This window comes from Watersipora subatra, chromosome 10 (genome assembly GCF_963576615.1).
Source record: "Watersipora subatra chromosome 10, tzWatSuba1.1, whole genome shotgun sequence".
NCBI classification, from domain to species: domain Eukaryota; kingdom Metazoa; phylum Bryozoa; class Gymnolaemata; order Cheilostomatida; family Watersiporidae; genus Watersipora; species Watersipora subatra.
The window spans coordinates 48,778,012-48,792,223 of record NC_088717.1 but is presented as its reverse complement, the minus strand read 5'-3'; the positions used below and the strand labels follow the sequence as shown (position 1 = coordinate 48,792,223).

The 14,212-nt window shown below is 37.6% G+C and overlaps 15 non-coding genes across 15 annotated transcripts; all 15 read right to left on the bottom strand.

Annotated features, from left to right (window-relative positions):
* Nucleotides 1–932: 932 nt before the first annotated feature.
* Trnai-aau (transfer RNA isoleucine (anticodon AAU)) lies at nt 933–1,006 on the bottom strand. The gene has a single exon. It is a non-coding gene; the product is annotated as a tRNA-Ile (tRNA).
* Nucleotides 1,007–1,303: 297 nt separating this feature from the next.
* Nucleotides 1,304–1,377, bottom strand: Trnai-aau (transfer RNA isoleucine (anticodon AAU)). The gene has a single exon. It is a non-coding gene; the product is annotated as a tRNA-Ile (tRNA).
* Nucleotides 1,378–1,682: 305 nt separating this feature from the next.
* Nucleotides 1,683–1,756, bottom strand: Trnai-aau (transfer RNA isoleucine (anticodon AAU)). Its single transcript has one exon. It is a non-coding gene; the product is annotated as a tRNA-Ile (tRNA).
* A 1,052-nt stretch (nt 1,757–2,808) lies between these two features.
* On the bottom strand, nt 2,809–2,882 carry Trnai-aau (transfer RNA isoleucine (anticodon AAU)). The gene has a single exon. It is a non-coding gene; the product is annotated as a tRNA-Ile (tRNA).
* Nucleotides 2,883–3,551: 669 nt separating this feature from the next.
* Trnai-aau (transfer RNA isoleucine (anticodon AAU)) lies at nt 3,552–3,625 on the bottom strand. The gene has a single exon. It is a non-coding gene; the product is annotated as a tRNA-Ile (tRNA).
* A 1,054-nt stretch (nt 3,626–4,679) lies between these two features.
* On the bottom strand, nt 4,680–4,753 carry Trnal-aag (transfer RNA leucine (anticodon AAG)). Its single transcript has one exon. It is a non-coding gene; the product is annotated as a tRNA-Leu (tRNA).
* Nucleotides 4,754–5,050: 297 nt separating this feature from the next.
* Trnai-aau (transfer RNA isoleucine (anticodon AAU)) lies at nt 5,051–5,124 on the bottom strand. The gene has a single exon. It is a non-coding gene; the product is annotated as a tRNA-Ile (tRNA).
* A 676-nt stretch (nt 5,125–5,800) lies between these two features.
* On the bottom strand, nt 5,801–5,873 carry Trnan-auu (transfer RNA asparagine (anticodon AUU)). The gene has a single exon. It is a non-coding gene; the product is annotated as a tRNA-Asn (tRNA).
* A 1,809-nt stretch (nt 5,874–7,682) lies between these two features.
* Trnal-aag (transfer RNA leucine (anticodon AAG)) lies at nt 7,683–7,756 on the bottom strand. The gene has a single exon. It is a non-coding gene; the product is annotated as a tRNA-Leu (tRNA).
* A 297-nt stretch (nt 7,757–8,053) lies between these two features.
* Nucleotides 8,054–8,127, bottom strand: Trnai-aau (transfer RNA isoleucine (anticodon AAU)). The gene has a single exon. It is a non-coding gene; the product is annotated as a tRNA-Ile (tRNA).
* Nucleotides 8,128–9,191: 1,064 nt separating this feature from the next.
* On the bottom strand, nt 9,192–9,265 carry Trnal-aag (transfer RNA leucine (anticodon AAG)). The gene has a single exon. It is a non-coding gene; the product is annotated as a tRNA-Leu (tRNA).
* A 297-nt stretch (nt 9,266–9,562) lies between these two features.
* On the bottom strand, nt 9,563–9,636 carry Trnai-aau (transfer RNA isoleucine (anticodon AAU)). The gene has a single exon. It is a non-coding gene; the product is annotated as a tRNA-Ile (tRNA).
* A 1,064-nt stretch (nt 9,637–10,700) lies between these two features.
* Nucleotides 10,701–10,774, bottom strand: Trnal-aag (transfer RNA leucine (anticodon AAG)). Its single transcript has one exon. It is a non-coding gene; the product is annotated as a tRNA-Leu (tRNA).
* Nucleotides 10,775–11,071: 297 nt separating this feature from the next.
* On the bottom strand, nt 11,072–11,145 carry Trnai-aau (transfer RNA isoleucine (anticodon AAU)). The gene has a single exon. It is a non-coding gene; the product is annotated as a tRNA-Ile (tRNA).
* Nucleotides 11,146–11,829: 684 nt separating this feature from the next.
* Nucleotides 11,830–11,903, bottom strand: Trnai-aau (transfer RNA isoleucine (anticodon AAU)). Its single transcript has one exon. It is a non-coding gene; the product is annotated as a tRNA-Ile (tRNA).
* Between the last annotated feature and the right edge of the window lie 2,309 nt (nt 11,904–14,212).

Genomic DNA, 14,212 nt, shown 5'->3' with positions numbered 1-14,212 from the left:
GATTCCGCCATAATTTCAAAATAACTTTAAATACGATTTCAAAAGAAAATGACCAGCATCTCAGATAGTATGAGGCTTCATTCAATGATATTTAGATCATCTAGATTGATACTTTGATCAACAGGGAAATTCGATCAAATTAGCAAAAAGCCTTTTGAATGGGAATTGGAAAAGAGAAAACTAAAATGTTGGCCAGTATGGGGCTCGAACCCATGACATTCAGCTTATTAGACTGACGCTCTAACAAACTGAGCTAATCGGCCACATGATGTCATTGTTCAAAAAAATAAGTTCAAAAGAGCTGACTGAAACGTTAGCCAGTTTTTGGGTCGATCCAATAACATTCGCATTTTACGACTGACACTTCAAACAACTAAGCGATTCTGCCAAAATTACAAATTAACTTTAAAAACGATTTCAAAAGAAAATGACCAACACTTTAGATAGTATGAGTTTCATTTAATGATATCCAACTCGTTAGCCTGACACTTTGACCAACAGGGACATTTGATCAGATTAGCAAAAAGCGCCTTGCATTAGAAAAGGGACGACTAGACTCTTGAACGATATGGGGCTTGAACCCATGACATTCACTTATTAGACCGACGCTCTAACCAACTGAACTAATCGACCACATGATGTGGTCGTTCAAAAATTTGATTTCAAAATGAGCTGACTGAATTGTTAGCCAACTTAAAGGTCGATCCAATAGTATTCAGCTCTTTAGACTGACATTTCAAACAACCAAGCGGTTCGGCCATAATTACAAAAGCACTTTGAGTACAAATTCGAAATGAAATGACCAAAATCTTAAATAGCATGAGGCTTCATTCAATGATATCCAACTCATTAGCCTGACACTTTGACCAAGAGGGAACTTTGATCAGATTAGTAAAAAGCGCCTTGAATAGGAAAAGAGAAAACTAAACTGTTGACCGATATGGGGCTCGAACCCATAACATTCAGCTTATTAGACTGACGCTCTAACCAACTGAGCTAATCGGCCCCAAGATGAGGTTGTCCAAATATTCGATTTCAAAATGAGCTGACTAAAACGTTAGCCAACTTAAGGGTCGATCCAATGATATTCAGCTTTTTAGACTGACATTTCGAACCACTAGGTGATTCGGCCATAATAACAAAAGAACTTTAAATGCGACTTCGAAATGAGATGACCAAAATTGGATAGTATAAGGCTTGTTTCAATGATTGCCAACTCAGTGTCATGACACTCTGACGAACAGGGAAATTTGATCAGGTTAGTAAAAAGCGCTTTGAATAGGAAAAGAGACAACTAAACTGTTGGCCAATATGGGGCTCGAACCCATGACATTCAGCTTATTAGACTGACACTCTAACCAACTGAGCTAATCGGCCACATGATGTGATTGTCCAAATGTTTAAGTTCGAAAGAGCTGACTGAAACGTTAGCCAATTTTGGCGTCGTTCCAATAACATTCAGCTTTTTCGACTGACACTTCAAACAACTAAGCGATTCTGCCATAATTACAAAATAACTTTAAATACGATTTCAAAAGAAAATGACCAGCATCTTAGATAGTATGAGACTTCATTCAATAATATTCAAATCATCTAGCTTTACACTTTGAGCAACATGGAAATTCGAACAAATTAGCAAAAAGCCTTTTGAATAGGAATTGGAAAAGAGAAAACTAAAATGTTGACCAATATGGGGCTCGAACCCATGACATTCAGCTTATTAGACGGACGCTCTAACCAACTGAGCTAATCGGCCACATGATGTGATTGTCCAAATATTTAAGTTCGAAATAGCTGACTGAAACGTTAGCCAATTTTTAGGGCGATCCAATAATATTCAGCTTGTTAGACTGACATTTCAAACAACTAAGGGATTCGGCCATAATAACAAATCACTTTGAATACGAATTCAAATTGAGATTACCAAATCCTTGGGTAGTATAGGGCTTGATTCAATGATATTCAACCATATTAACATGACCCTTTGACCAACAGAGAAAGTTGATCAGATTAGCCAAAAGCGCATTAATTAGTAATTGGAAAAGAGACGACTAAACTGTGTGCCGATATGTGGCTTGAACCCATGATATTCACCTATTAGACTAACACTCTAACCAACTGAGCTAATCGGCGACATGATGTGAATGTCCAAAAAAATAAGTTCAAATGAGCTGACTAAAACGTTAGCCAACTTAAGGGTCGATCCAATGATATTCAGCTTTTTAGACTGACATTTCGAACCACTAGGTGATTCGGCCAGAATAACAAAAGAATTTTAAATGCGACTTCGAAATGAGATGACCAAAATTGGATAGTATAAGGCTTGATTCAATGATTGCCAACTCAGTGTCATGACACTCTGACGAACAGAGAAATTTGATCGGAATAGTAAAAAGCGCTTTGAATAGGAAAAGAGACAACTAAACTGTTTGCCAATATGGGGCTCGAACCCATGACATTCAGCTTATTAGACTGACACTCTAACCAACTGAGCTAATCGGCCACATGATGTGATTGTCCAAATGTTTAAGTTCGAAAAAGCTGACTGAAACGTTAGCCAATTTTGGCGTCGTTCCAATAACATTAAGCTTTTTCGACTGACACTTCAAACAACTAAGCGATTCTGCCATAATTACAAAATAACTTTAAATACGATTTCAAAAGAAAATGACCAGCATCTTAGATAGTATGAGACTTCATTGAATAATATTCAAATCATCTAGCTTGACACTTTGAGCAACATGGAAATTCGAACAAATTAGCAAAAAGCCCTTTGAATAGGAATTGGAAAAGAGAAAACTAAAATATTGGCCAATATGGGGCTCGAACCCATGACATTCAGCTTATTAGACTGACGCTCTAACCAACTGAGCTAATCGGCCACATGATGTGATTGTCCAAAAAAATAAGTTCAAAAGAGCTGACTGAAACGTTAGCCAGTTTTGGGGTCGATCCAATAACATTCGCATTTTACGACTGACACTTCAAACAACTAAGCGATTCTGCCAAAATTACAAATTAACTTTAAAAGCGATTTCAAGAGAAAATGACCAACACTTTAGATAGTATGAGCTTCATTTAATGATATCCAACTCGTTAGCCTGACACTTTGACCAACAGGGACATTTGATCAGATTAGCAAAAAGCGCCTTGAATTAGAAAAGGGACGACTAGACTCTTGACCGATATGGGGCTTGAACCCATGACATTCACTTATTAGACCGACGCTCTAACCAACTGAACTAATCGGCCACATGACGTGGTGGTTCAAAAATTTGATTTCAAAATGGGCTGACTGAATTGTTAGCCAACTTAAGGGTCGATCCAATGGTATTCAGCTCTTTAGACTGACATTTCAAACAACCAAGCGGTTCGGCCATTTTTACAATAGCACTTTGAGTACAAATTCGAAATGAAATGACCAAAATCTTAAATAGCATGAGGCTTTATTCAATGATATCCAACTCATTAACCTGACACTTTGACCAAGAGGGAACTTTGATCAGATTAGTAAAAAGCGCATTGAATAGGAAAAAAGAAAACTAAACTGTTGACCGATACGGGGCTCGAACCCATAACATTCAGCTTATTAGACTGACGCTCTAGCCAACTGAGCTAATCGGTCCCAAGATGAGGTTGTCCAAATATTTGATTTCAAAATGAGCTGACTGAATTGCTAGCCAACTTAACGGTCGATCCAATGGTATTCAGCTTTTTAGACTGACATCTCAAACCACTAAGTGATTCGGCCAGAATAACAAAAGAACATTAAATGCGAATTCGAAATGTGATGACCAAACGTTGAATAGTATAAGGCTTGATTCAATGATTGCCAACTCAGTTGCATGACATTTTGACCAACAGAGAAATTTGATCAGATTAGCAAAAAGCGCCTTGAATTAGAAAAGGGACGACTAGACTCTTGACCGCTATGGGGCTTGAACCCATGACATTCAGCTTATTAGACGGACGCTCTAACCAACTGAGCTAATCGGCCACATGATGTGATTGTCCAAATATTTAAGTTCGAAAGAGCTGACTGAAACGTTAGCCAATTTTGAGGGCGATCCAATAATATTCAGCTTGTTAGACTGACATTTCAAACAACTAAGATATTCGGCCATAATAACAAATCACTTTGAATACGAATTCAAATTGAGATTACCAAATCCTTGGGTAGTATAGGGCTTGAGTCAATGATATTCAACCATATTAACATGACCCTTTGACCAACAGGGAAAGTTGATCAGATTAGCCAAAAGCGCATTGATTAGTAATTGGAAAAGAGACGACTAAACTGTTGGCCGATATGTGGCTTGAACCCATGATATTCACCTATTAGACTAACACTCTAACCAACTGAGCTAATCGGCGACATGATATGAATGTCCAAAAAAATAAGTTCAAAAGAGCTGACTGAAACGTTAGCCAATTTTAGGGTCGATCCAATAACATTCAGCTTTTTCGACTGACACTTCAAACAACTAAGCGATTCTGCCAAAATTACAAAATAACTTTAAATATGATTTCTAAAGAAAATGACCAGCATCTTAGATAGTATGAGGCTTCTTTCAATGATATCCAAATAGTCTAGCTTGACACTTTCACCAACAGGAAAGTTCGATCAAATTAGCAAAAAGCCCTTTGAATAGGAACTGGAAAAGAGAAAACTAAACTGTTGACCGATATGGGGCTCGAACCCGTAACATTCAGCTTCTTAGACTGACGCTCTAACCAACTGAACTAATCGGCCCCAAGATGAGGTTGCCCAAATATTCGATTTCAAAATGAGCTGACTAAAACGTTAGCCAACTTAAGGGTCGATCCAATGATATTCAGCTTTTTAGACTGACATTTCGAACCACTAGGTGATTCGGCCAGAATAACAAAAGAACTTTAAATGCGACTTCGAAATGAGATGAGCAAAATTGGATAGTATAAGGCTTGATTCAATGATTGCCAACTCAGTGTCATGACACTCTGACGAACAGGGAAATTTGATCAGATTAGTAAAAAGCGCTTTGAATAGGAAAAGAGACAACTAAACTGTTGGTCAATATGGGGCTCGAACCCATGACATTCAGCTTATTAGACTGACGCTCTAACCAACTGAGCTAATCGGCCACATGATGTGATTGTCCAAATATTTAAGTTCGAATGAGCTGACTGAAACGTTAGCCAATTTTGGGGTCGATCCAATAATGTTCAACTTTTTCGACTGACACTTCAAACAACTAAGCGATTCCGCCATAATTTCAAAATTTCTTTAAATACGATTTCAAAAGAAAATGACCAGCATCTCAGATAGTATGAGGCTTCATTCAATGATATTCAAATCATCTAGATTGATACTTTGACCAACAGGGAAATTCGATCAAATTAGTAAAAAGCCTTTTGAATAGGAATTGGAAAAGAGAAAACTAAAATGTTGGCCAGTATGGGGCTCGAACCCATGACATTCAGCTTATTAGACTGACGTTCTAACCAACTGAGCTAATCGGCCACATGATGTCATTGTCCAAAAAAATAAGTTCAAAAGAGCTGACTGAAACGTTAGCCAGTTTTGGGGTCGATCCAATAACATTCAGCTTTTTCGACTGACACTTCAAACAACTAAGCGATTCTGCCAAAATTACAAAATAACTTTAAAAACGATTTCAAGAGAAAATGACCAACACTTTAGATAGTATGCGTTTCATTTAATGATATCCAACTCGTTAGCCTGACACTTTGACCAACAGGGACATTTGATCAGATTAGCAAAAAGCGCCTTGAATTAGAAAAGGGACGACTAGACTCTTGACCGATATGGGGCTTGAACCCATGACATTCATTTAATAGACCGACGCTCTAACCAACTGAACTAATTGGCCACATGATGTGGTCGTTCAAAAAATTGATTTCAAAATGAGCTGACTGAATTGTTAGCCAACTTAAGGGTCGATCCAATAGTATTCAGCTCTTAAGACTGACATTTCAAACAACCAAGCGGTTCAGCCATAATTACAAAAGCACTCTGAGTACAAATTCGAAATGAAATGACCAAAATCTTAAATAGCATGAGGCTTCATTCAATGATATCCAACTCATTAGCCTGACACTTTGACCAAGAGGGAACTTTGATCAGATTAGTAAAAAGCGCCTTGAATAGGAAAAGAGAAAACTAAACTGTTGACCGATATGGGGCTCAAACCCTTGCCATTCAGCTTATTAGACTGATGCTCTAGCCAACTGAGCTAATTGGTCCCAAGATGAGGTTGTCCAAATATTTGATTTCAAAATGAGCTGACTGAATTGTTAGCCAACTTAAGGGTCGATCCAATGGTATTCAGCTTTTTAGACTGACATTTCAAACCACTAAGTGATTCGGCCAGAATAACAAAAGAACTTTAAATGCGAATTCGAAATGTGATGACCAAACGTTGAATAGTATAAGGCTTGATTCAATGATTGCCAACTCAGTTGCATGACATTTTGACCAACAGAGAAATTTGATCAGATTAGTAAAAAGCGCTTTGAATAGGAAAAGAGACAACTAAACTGTTGGTCAATATGGGGCTCGAACCCATGATATTCAGCTTATTAAACTGACGCTCTAACCAACTGAACAAATCGGCCACATGATGTGATTGTCCAAATATTTAAGTTCGAAAGAGCTGACTGAAACGTTAGCCAATTTTGGGGTCGATCATATATTGTTCAACTTTTTCGACTGACACTTCAAACAACTAAGCGATTCCGCCATAATTTCAAAATAACTTTAAATACGATTTCAAAAGAAAATGACCAGCATCTCAGATAGTATGAGGCTTCATTCAATAATATTCAAATCATCTAGCTTGATACTTTGACCAACAGGGAAATACGATCAAATTAGCAAAAAGCCTTTTGAATGGGAATTGGAAGAGAGAAAACTAAAATGTTGGCCAGTATGGGGCTCGAACCCATAACATTCAGCTTATTAGACATGACAGCTCTAGCAGACTGAGCTAACCGACGACAAGTTGTGGTCACTCAAATACTTGATTTCAAAATGATCTGACTGAAATGTTGGCTATTTTCAGGCTCCATCCAAAGACATTCAGTTTTTTAGACTGACATTTCAGACAACTAAGCGATTCGGCAATAATAACAAAATCACTTTGAATACGAATTCGAATTGAGATGACAAAAAATTAGGATAGTATATGGTTTTAGTCAATGATAATAAACTCATTAACATGACCCTTTGACCAACATGGATAGTTGATCAGATCAGTGAAAAGCGCATTGATTAGCAATTGGGAAAGAGACGACTAAACTGTTGGCCGATATGTGGCTTGAACCCATGACATTCACCTATTAGACTAACACTCTAACCAACCGAGCTAATCGGCCACATGATGTGAATGTCCAAAAAAATAAGTTCAAAAGAGCTGACTGAAACGTTAGCCAAATTTAGGGTCGATACAATAACATTCAGCTTTTTCGACTGACACTTCAAACAACTAAGCGATTCTGCCAAAATTACAAAATAACTTTAAATACGATTTAAAAAGAAAATGACCAGCATCTTAGATAGTATGAGGCTTCATTCAATGATATCCAAATAATCTAGCTTGACACTTTGACCAACAGGAAAGTTCGATCAAATTAGCAAAAAGCCCTTTGAATAGGAACTGGAAAAGAGAAAACTAAAATGTTGACCGATATGGGGCTCGAACCCGTAACATTCAGCTTCTTAGACTGACGCTCTAACCAACTGAACTAATCGGCCCCAAGATGAGGTTGCCCAAATATTCGATTTCAAAATGAGCTGACTAAAACGTTAGCCAACTTAAGGGTCGATCCAATGATATTCAGCTTTTTAGACTGACATTTCGAACCACTAGGTGATTCGGCCAGAATAACAAAAGAACTTTAAATGCGACTTCGAAATGAGATGAGCAAAATTGGATAGTATAAGGCTTGATTCAATGATTGCCAACTCAGTGTCATGACACTCTGACGAACAGGGAAATTTGATCAGATTAGTAAAAAGCGCTTTGAATAGGAAAAGAGACAACTAAACTGTTGGTCAATATGGGGCTCGAACCCATGACATTCAGCTTATTAGACTGACGCTCTAACCAACTGAGCTAATCGGCCACATGATGTGATTGTCCAAATATTTAAGTTCGAAAGAGCTGACTGAAACGTTAGCCAATTTTGGGGTCGATCATATATTGTTCAACTTTTTCGACTGACACTTCAAACAACTAAGCGATTCCGCCATAATTTCAAAATAACTTTAAATACGATTTCAAAAGAAAATGACCAGCATCTCAGATAGTATGAGGCTTCATTCAATAATATTCAAATCATCTAGCTTGATACTTTGACCAACAGGGAAATACGATCAAATTAGCAAAAAGCCTTTTGAATGGGAATTGGAAGAGAGAAAACTAAAATGTTGGCCAGTATGGGGCTCGAACCCATAACATTCAGCTTATTAGACATGACAGCTCTAGCAGACTGAGCTAACCGACGACAAGTTGTGGTCACTCAAATACTTGATTTCAAAATGATCTGACTGAAATGTTGGCTATTTTCAGGCTCCATCCAAAGACATTCAGTTTTTTAGACTGACATTTCAGACAACTAAGCGATTCGGCAATAATAACAAAATCACTTTGAATACGAATTCGAATTGAGATGACAAAAAATTAGGATAGTATATGGTTTTAGTCAATGATAATAAACTCATTAACATGACCCTTTGACCAACATGGATAGTTGATCAGATCAGTGAAAAGCGCATTGATTAGCAATTGGGAAAGAGACGACTAAACTGTTGGCCGATATGTGGCTTGAACCCATGACATTCACCTATTAGACTAACACTCTAACCAACCGAGCTAATCGGCCACATGATGTGAATGTCCAAAAAAATAAGTTCAAAAGAGCTGACTGAAACGTTAGCCAAATTTAGGGTCGATACAATAACATTCAGCTTTTTCGACTGACACTTCAAACAACTAAGCGATTCTGCCAAAATTACAAAATAACTTTAAATACGATTTAAAAAGAAAATGACCAGCATCTTAGATAGTATGAGGCTTCATTCAATGATATCCAAATAATCTAGCTTGACACTTTGACCAACAGGAAAGTTCGATCAAATTAGCAAAAAGCCCTTTGAATAGGAACTGGAAAAGAGAAAACTAAAATGTTGACCGATATGGGGCTCGAACCCGTAACATTCAGCTTCTTAGACTGACGCTCTAACCAACTGAACTAATCGGCCCCAAGATGAGGTTGCCCAAATATTCGATTTCAAAATGAGCTGACTAAAACGTTAGCCAACTTAAGGGTCGATCCAATGATATTCAGCTTTTTAGACTGACATTTCGAACCACTAGGTGATTCGGCCAGAATAACAAAAGAACTTTAAATGCGACTTCGAAATGAGATGAGCAAAATTGGATAGTATAAGGCTTGATTCAATGATTGCCAACTCAGTGTCATGACACTCTGACGAACAGGGAAATTTGATCAGATTAGTAAAAAGCGCTTTGAATAGGAAAAGAGACAACTAAACTGTTGGTCAATATGGGGCTCGAACCCATGACATTCAGCTTATTAGACTGACGCTCTAACCAACTGAGCTAATCGGCCACATGATGTGATTGTCCAAATATTTAAGTTCGAATGAGCTGACTGAAACGTTAGCCAATTTTGGGGTCGATCCAATAATGTTCAACTTTTTCGACTGACACTTCAAACAACTAAGCGATTCCGCCATAATTTCAAAATTTCTTTAAATACGATTTCAAAAGAAAATGACCAGCATCTCAGATAGTATGAGGCTTCATTCAATGATATTCAAATCATCTAGATTGATACTTTGACCAACAGGGAAATACGATCAAATTAGCAAAAAGCCTTTTGAATGGGAATTGGAAGAGAGAAAACTAAAATGTTGGCCAGTATGGGGCTCGAACCCATAACATTCAGCTTATTAGACATGACAGCTCTAGCAGACTGAGCTAACCGACGACAAGTTGTGGTCACTCAAATACTTGATTTCAAAATGATCTGACTGAAATGTTGGCTATTTTCAGGCTCCATCCAAAGACATTCAGTTTTTTAGACTGACATTTCAGACAACTAAGCGATTCGGCAATAATAACAAAATCACTTTGAATACGAATTCGAATTGAGATGACAAAAAATTAGGATAGTATATGGTTTTAGTCAATGATAATAAACTCATTAACATGACCCTTTGACCAACATGGATAGTTGATCAGATCAGTGAAAAGCGCATTGATTAGCAATTGGGAAAGAGACGACTAAACTGTTGGCCGATATGTGGCTTGAACCCATGACATTCACCTATTAGACTAACACTCTAACCAACCGAGCTAATCGGCCACATGATGTGAATGTCCAAAAAAATAAGTTCAAAAGAGCTGACTGAAACGTTAGCCAAATTTAGGGTCGATACAATAACATTCAGCTTTTTCGACTGACACTTCAAACAACTAAGCGATTCTGCCAAAATTACAAAATAACTTTAAATACGATTTAAAAAGAAAATGACCAGCATCTTAGATAGTATGAGGCTTCATTCAATGATATCCAAATAATCTAGCTTGACACTTTGACCAACAGGAAAGTTCGATCAAATTAGCCAAAAGCCCTTTGAATAGGAACTGGAAAAGAGAAAACTAAAATGTTGACCGATATGGGGCTCGAACCCGTAACATTCAGCTTCTTAGACTGACGCTCTAACCAACTGAACTAATCGGCCCCAAGATGAGGTTGCCCAAATATTCGATTTCAAAATGAGCTGACTAAAACGTTAGCCAACTTAAGGGTCGATCCAATGATATTCAGCTTTTTAGACTGACATTTCGAACCACTAGGTGATTCGGCCAGAATAACAAAAGAACTTTAAATGCGACTTCGAAATGAGATGAGCAAAATTGGATAGTATAAGGCTTGATTCAATGATTGCCAACTCAGTGTCATGACACTCTGACGAACAGGGAAATTTGATCAGATTAGTAAAAAGCGCTTTGAATAGGAAAAGAGACAACTAAACTGTTGGTCAATATGGGGCTCGAACCCATGACATTCAGCTTATTAGACTGACGCTCTAACCAACTGAGCTAATCGGCCACATGATGTGATTGTCCAAATATTTAAGTTCGAATGAGCTGACTGAAACGTTAGGCAATTTTGGGGTCGATCCAATAATGTTCAACTTTTTCGACTGACACTTCAAACAACTAAGCGATTCCGCCATAATTTCAAAATTTCTTTAAATACGATTTCAAAAGAAAATGACCAGCATCTCAGATAGTATGAGGCTTCATTCAATGATATTCAAATCATCTAGATTGATACTTTGACCAACAGGGAAATTCGATCAAATTAGTAAAAAGCCTTTTGAATAGGAATTGGAAAAGAGAAAACTAAAATGTTGGCCAGTATGGGGCTCGAACCCATGACATTCAGCTTATTAGACTGACGTTCTAACCAACTGAGCTAATCGGCCACATGATGTCATTGTCCAAAAAAATAAGTTCAAAAGAGCTGACTGAAACGTTAGCCAGTTTTGGGGTCGATCCAATAACATTCAGCTTTTTCGACTGACACTTCAAACAACTAAGCGATTCTGCCAAAATTACAAAATAACTTTAAAAACGATTTCAAAAGAAAATGAAGAGCATCTTAGATAGTATGAGGTTTTATTCAATGATATCCAAATCATCTAGCTTGACACTTTGAGCATCAGGGAAATTCGAACAAATTAGCAAAAAGCCCTTTGAATAGGAATTGGGAAAGAGAAAACTAAAATGTTGACCAATATGGGGCTCGAACCCATGACATTCAGCTTATTAGACTGACGCTCTAACCAACTGAGCTAATCGGCCACATGATGTCATTGTTCAAAGAAATAAGTTCAAAAGAGCTGACTGAAACGTTAGCCAGTTTTTGGGTCGATCCAATAACATTCGCATTTTACGACTGACACTTCAAACAACTAAGCGATTCTGCCAAAATTACAAATTGTGACCTCTCATGTGAAAATCAACCAAAATGAGGCATTTTCAGATTCTGAGTTAGTAACACAGCCAGATGCAGAATTTTGTGGAGCATTTAAAGCATTTTGAATTTTTGAGTTAGCTTAAGTAGTTCATGAGATATTGCGAATTTTTGGAAGGCACGTCAGCCAAAACTCCCAAAATCTGAAATTGAGAAAATCGCGAATAAAGACGCGACGCAAAGAAATAGGTTGTTTACGTTAGGTTCTCCTTGGATACGGCCATTTGTATTTCACTGACTGAGGTGAAACTTGGTTTATAGGGTAAGTAAGCATGCTGAAACAGCTGGTGTACATCATTTTAAGGCCAGGACAACAGAAGTCTGGTAAACCCTGCTCTCAAATTGAAAAAAATTGACATTTTTACGCATCCGTACTTTACACTAACCGCACATTAGGAATAAGATGAGAAGCTCCTAGGTATATCACCACTAACTGATAGGCTTCAGGATTTAACATCACATCTGAAATCCATACTGAGGTTTATTTTGCCAAAACACTGAGTGTAAAAAACACAAGGGGTATCAGACCCAAAACCACGATTACATTCCTACTCACATCTGACTCAGAAAAAGGCTAAAATTCATGCTATGGTCACGTTCTACGTCTTTTACCATGAGGCTTCAGGCAAAGTAAACCCTCAGTGCTAAGACGACAAAATTCTCGAATGTTAGTATGCAAGTATTCTTGGCGGTCATAGTCTAAACCTTCAGGTTTTATCACATTTGGCAGTCCATTGATACCTTCGAGTATTACTTCATGGCAGGGAAGTCTAGATACGTCTGAACTTTTACTTTTCCTAAACAAAACAAAAACATGGCTGTGCATCAAAGTGACCCTGGTAGCATGGTTAGCAAACAGTACACACAACAATCTATGAGAATAACCTGTCATCGTACCGGGGTAAGCTTGGCTGATAGAAAACTTGTGAAAGCTCTTAATTCCTTTAATTTAGAATTAAATCCTTAAATTCCTTTAAATTAAGGTTAAACTCCTTTAATTTAGAATTTCCTTTAATTCATTATTAATTTAGAAAAAATCTAAAGAATGAGCTAATGAGGTGATTGGCAACGGATTCTGACTCTGAGACACTTTTACGAGTAATAGACTTAGTGGCCTAGTGATCGCGTGACGAAGGGATTGGTTGCTCATGCCATAGGATTAATGTCAGCAAGCAAAAAATAAACACACAAGCATTGACCCATTGAATAAGTCATGCGGCAACTGGCAATCAATTATGTGTGAAAACACACCTCAGGCCAGTGAGTCTGACTGATCACTGAGTCATGTATTGTATGATGTAATTTTATGTGACTCAGGGAGGCATACACTGGGCCAGCAACTAGTAGGCTACTACACCTATACTATTACTACCAAAAATGAACAGGGTTGATCAGAAAAAAATTCAATAAGACTCACCATGATATTTAAAGTTGCATCTAGGCTTTTTTCCGATATTCTCCTTATGCTCGAAAGGTTTTGTGGTGTTTCCATCATCCACACAAGTAGAAATTCGACCCATGATAATTAAATCTAACTCTGTCTTTGAAATTCCTTTATTGTAAGTCAGCTGACTGAAAATCAGAATTCTATCAAATTGTTTGATGCAGTCACACTTGCAACTGAATCTAATAGGTTTATCAGACACCATAGGATGAGTTGGTAAGCTGGCAGCAGGTGATTCTGAGTCATTAACCGGAGTAATATACGAGTGAATAACAGTTAATCTTTCGGTAGGTTCAACATCGTCTTCTTCATCGTTAATAAATTCAGGCATCCGAGCTTGCAGGTCATCAGTAACATGAAAATCTGTATCTCTAGACATTTTTTCTCCATATTCAGCATCAATATCATCGAGCAATGCGCTAACTTCTTCAGATTCATCAGATTAAAAAAAAATTCGACGTTTTCGAATCTTCAGGAGTCGCCATTTTGTTGACGTCACGATCGCATGGCAACGACTTCGATGGCAAAATTTCGGCATAAGGAGCCAATGAAATCACTTTTCGACTTCAGAAATGAATTCCTCACACTCTGATTGGTCTAGGGTAAAATAATAAACAAAGTAGCCATGTGCTCCCCAATAAACCTAATGCAAACTTCGAAGCTACATTACTAACGATAGTGAATGCCGACTTT